This window comes from Nicotiana tabacum, chromosome 14 (genome assembly GCF_000715075.1).
Source record: "Nicotiana tabacum cultivar K326 chromosome 14, ASM71507v2, whole genome shotgun sequence".
Classification (NCBI taxonomy): Eukaryota; Viridiplantae; Streptophyta; class Magnoliopsida; order Solanales; family Solanaceae; genus Nicotiana; species Nicotiana tabacum.
Genome location: NC_134093.1, coordinates 39,366,921 through 39,372,002, shown reverse-complemented (window position 1 = coordinate 39,372,002; position 5,082 = coordinate 39,366,921). Strand labels below are relative to the sequence as shown.

General features: G+C 38.3%; 1 pseudogene; it reads left to right on the top strand.

Annotated features, from left to right (window-relative positions):
• Positions 1-2,944: 2,944 nt before the first annotated feature.
• Positions 2,945-4,641, top strand: LOC107802294 (putative aspartic proteinase GIP2; annotated as a pseudogene).
• Positions 4,642-5,082: the final 441 nt, after the last annotated feature.

Here is a 5,082-nt window from a genome sequence, read left to right as displayed (position 1 = left end):
TCTATAGGCAAAAGGATGAATCAAATTCTTTTTAACCCAACTTGGTAGCCTATTTTTCCCTTGAACAAATTCTTTGTTCTTTTGACTTGCCTTTTCTTTTGCAGTGCATTCACTTTTATAGTGACCTGTTTTACCATAGTGTGTGCAAATCTTGTTCTTAGGAAGTGTGAGGTACTTTCTTTTAGGATCCCATTTAGGTGCCAGGTTCCCAAAGCCAAGTCCTCTTTTGTTGCTACTATGATGTTCCTGTAGCAATGAAAGTGCATCGGAGGACCTGTTCCATTTACAAGTTCTGTGTAGCTCATGCTTGACCTTGCTTAAATCTTCCTTTAGAATTCTTACCTGCTCATCCCTTTTATACAGATCATCTTTCATTTTACCTACGTTTTCTTCCAGAATGAGTTGTGTGTGATCAGCTATCCTTTTACCTGTTCCTAATTTCAGTTTTAGATTTTCAGATCTAAGTTCTAGGACAGTTCAGTCAAGTGCATGAACCTGGTTCTTCAACACAGTGTTTTTACTTACAGTTTCACTAACCCTAAGTTCTAGGATTTTGCACTTAGCCTTCAAAATCACACATTCTTTAGACAACTGTTCCTTTTCATTGTTTACATCCTCAGATTCATCAATCAGTTCTAGAAGTAACTCGGATAACCTTTCTTTAGACAATAATTTAATTTTGTCTTTGAGATGAATTACACTTACCTTAGTTTCTTCATCAGATTCTCCAATGTCCATAAGTGTTTGTGCATCCCCATCATCATCATCTGAGTTTTCTCCCCAAGCAGCAACCATAGCCTTGGTTGATCCTTTGTTATTGCTTTTCTTGGGTTGAACCTGTTCCTTTTTCCTGTTCCTTCGTTCAGCTCTTTCCTTCTTCCACTTAATTTCCCATTGGGGACAGTTTTTGATGTGGCGGTCAGTCTTTCCACACTTGTTGCATCCATCATTAGTTTGTTTCTCAGGAACTTTTGATTTACTATAGCTTTCACTTCTTGAAAGACCTTTTCCTCTCCTTAAGTACTTCTTGAAGTCCTTGGTGATCATAGCCACTTCATCATTTTCTAGATCATAACCTTCAGTGATTCGGAGTGCCGGACTCCTTTCCTTTTTAGGTACATCCATTTTCATGGTTTGTCTCCTAAGTTCATAAGTAGTGAGATTTCCAATTAACTCATCCAATGGGAGAGCGGCAATATTCTTTGATTCCTGAATGGCAGTAATTTTCCTCTCCCAAGTAACAGGCAGAACCCTTGTCGAAATCTTCTCAACATTATCTTCTTCAGGAATAATCCTTGCAAGAGACATTAGTTCATTTGTCAATGTAGTGAACCTTGTGTACATCTCTTGAATGGTCTCCCCTTCCTTCATGGTAAAGTTCTCATATTGAGAATACAGTAGAGTTCCTCTGGACCTCTTCACTTGAGGTGTTCCTTCATGGGCCACTTGTAAAGTATCCCAGATTTTCTTAGCAGTGGTACAGCTTTGGATTCTACTGTACTCATCTGGATCGAGTCCACAAATAAGTCATTTCTTGACTTTAGCATTCTTCTCCCATTTCCTCAAGTCCTCAGTAGTGCAGTTATCTCTTGTCTTTGGCACCTCTACTCCTTCGCCATTTATCTTCATGGTAGTCAGTGGGCCATCTGTGACAATGTCCCAAAGCTCATAGTCTTCTCCTATGATGTGATCTCTCATCTTGTTTTTTCACCAAGAGTAATACTGGCCGTTGAAGAGTGGTAGCCTAGTAGTGGATTGCCCTTCCCAGTTTCCAGGTGGTGCACTCATCTTAATCTTCTCCTAAGGTGTTAGCCTCTTCAAGGATAACCTGCTCTGATACCAATTGATGTTTTATACGTCAATGCTACACAAGAGGGGGAGTGATTTATGTGGTGTCTAATTTTCGCGTGTACTGACTACAGAAGGACATGGTTCTTCTAAGTGTTCCTTAACCTACTGTTGCTAAAATAGTAAATGCGAAAAGTAAAGAACATAAGTATTTTTACGTGAAAAACAGCCGGCTCAAAAGATGAAAAAATCACGACCTACTACTCAGTAGAATTTTCCCCAACACTTCATTAAATCAATCAAAACAGCATTTACAAAACTTTTTGTAAACCTAAGGATTAACTCTAATCCCGTTGTGGAAACCAGCCTCTAACGGTTGCGACAACTTCAAGTTAACTCTAACTTGAATACTCAGAGTACCTATTACAATTGGCTCTAGATAAAGCTGAAAGGTACAAATTGAAAATCACCTACTACAATTAAACTAGAATAAAAGATAGATACTTGGAACTGGTTCTTCTATCTCATTCATGTAGCTTCAGGTTCGCACACTTGAATCACACAAGAATTGTTTGCAAAATGCCTTGCTATTTTGCTCTCAACTCTTGTTTAACTTCTGCTTTTATGTGTGACCGTAGAATGAAAACATCCTGCAATATACAGAGTTAGTAGAATGAGAAATAACTTGAGTTCTAGTTATCCTCAACTTCTAACTTCTCCCTTATCTTGGATAGTATTTTCTTTGAGTAATGAGTTATTCTCCTTATCAATTATGCAACATTTTCGATTAGAAAATATCAGATATAACAAGTTAAGCTTATCTCCTTCACGTGCATTTCTCATGCTCGAATCTGCCTGTGTTTGTGTACACAGGGGATAAACATGGTTCATGCCTGAGTTTCCTTTGTCAATCTTCCAAACAAAATTTTACTTCGGCCAACATTTTGTTACCGTTATAGTAAGTCATAGAATTAGGGAACTCGAAAGACTAGAGATTAGAGATTGTACAATTAAATATGGCAAGTTGCATTACTAAATTGAGTATGAATAACGGATGCAAATTCTTAAACTATGAATAAACACGTGATTTCTGCGTTCTTTAAGTTTTGTATCGTACCTTCGCTCATAAAATATAACTAGTATTCTGGTATTCATAAACAACAGGAGTCAGAGAAGCTTTTCTTTACTATAAACCCAAAAGCAAACTCTTCAATTCCACTCACTCGTTAATTCTTAGCTCTCAATAACAATGGACGTTTCTTCCATCAATGCTTTATTCTTTCTTTCTTTACTCCTCTTATTCTCCTCATCCACAGCCAAAACTCATTCAAGACCTCGAGCTCTTCTTCTTCCAGTAACCAAAGATGCAGCCACTAAACAATACGTCACCGTTATTCGCCAAAGAACTCCTCTTGTCCCTGTCAAACTAACTATAGATCTTGGGCAAAGATTTTTATGGGTTGATTGCGAAAAGGGCTACGTAAGCTCATCCTATAAGCCCGTCCCTTGCGATTCTACCCCTTGCAAACGTTCCTTTTCAGGTGCATGTGCGGTGGGAAACAATCATAGTACTTGTGTCCATGACCCTTATAATCCTTTTATTCACACCAGCACTGGTGGTGAACTTGCTCAAGATGTTGTTTCACTCCAATCAACCGATGGCTCGAATCCTGGCCGTTTTATTGGTTCAGCGCGGCCAGGAGTAGTTTTCGGTTGTGGCGCTACGTTTCTGTTAGAAGGCCTTGCCAATGGAGTCAAAGGGATAGCTGGACTTGGAAATGGCTTCATTGGACTTCCTTCTCAACTCGCTGATGCTTTCCATCTTGATCGAAAATTCGCTATTTGCTTGAGTTCTTCCACAACTTCTAAAGGAGTTATATTTTTCGGAAACAGTCCTTATGTTTTTCTCCCAGATATTGATGTTTCCAAGAGACTTGTTTATACGCCTCTTCTTAAGAACCCTGTTAGTACTTCCGGGTCTTATTTTAGAGGGGAACCTTCAATGGAATACTTTATTGGAGTCAAATCCATTAAAATTAATGGTAATGTTGTTCCAATTAACACAACATTGTTGACAATCGCCAAAAATGGTATTGGAGGAACCAAAATCAGCACTGTTGATCCTTACACAAAATTGGAGACTTCGATTTACAATGCTTTTACAAAGGCGTTTGTGAAATCGCTTGCTAAGGTTGCAAGGGTGAAATCTGTGGCTCCTTTTAGAGTGTGTTATAATAGCACGAGTTTGGGAAGCACTCGTGTTGGTCCTGGTGTTCCACCAATTGAACTGGTTTTGGGAAGCAATAAAGATGCTAAATCTTGGACTATTTGGGGTGTGAATTCAATGGTGGTTGTGAATAATGAGGTGCTCTGTCTTGGATTTGTGGATGGAGGAATTGAATTCCACCTCTATAGTCATCGGAGCTCATCAAATTGAAGACAACCTTTTGCAATTTGACATTGCTAACAAAAGGATGGGCTTTAGTTCTTCACTCTTGTTTAGCCGAACAACATGTGCCAACTTCAATCTTACATCCAAGGCTTGATGATCTTCCCAAAAACAAGTGCGCCATTTGGGAATTTTAGATCTAATAAGTACTACGAGTATTTAGTCTTCTGTCAAAGGGTGGATCGAGTTTGTCCAAAATATATGATTCGATCCAAAATAAATCATTTTGTTGCTGTGTGTCTAATGGTCAATCGCCAAATGAATGTTTACATGTCTTGAGTAGATTTACTTTGCTGATGAAGGACTATAATTTCTTGTTGAGAAATGAGAATATTAATTGGTGTTGTTGAACAATAAACTGATAGTGTGGAGTGCCAGAAATGGCCAAGGTACATGTTTTTAATACAGTCTTGTCATATGAATTTTTTTGTTTAATACCAACATAGCATTTTATTCATCTCTTAAAAAGGTTACAGTTGAATTGAAGGAGCTGTTCTAGTAACAACCACCTTAATCTCTCTTGAAAGGTAACAAAGGCTACCTTTAATACAAAAATGAGAGGTAAATACATGTGTGTGGATACATAGAGTGTTCATCGTTAATCAAAGAACTGTATCCTATCTATTAACGCAATCAACAAGCAGCTTGGAGTCAAAGACTAAAGAGAATGCCGTAATAAGATGACCTCCCTTATCTCTAACAACACTACCCCCTCCACAATTGTCATTTTTGCAGTTTCCATCTGATGAATATAGCATCTTTGAAGATGATCAAGCTGTTCAACAGTTCAATCAATCTCATATTTCCACTGGAGCACACAGAATCATGTTGAATTTGTGGGACCT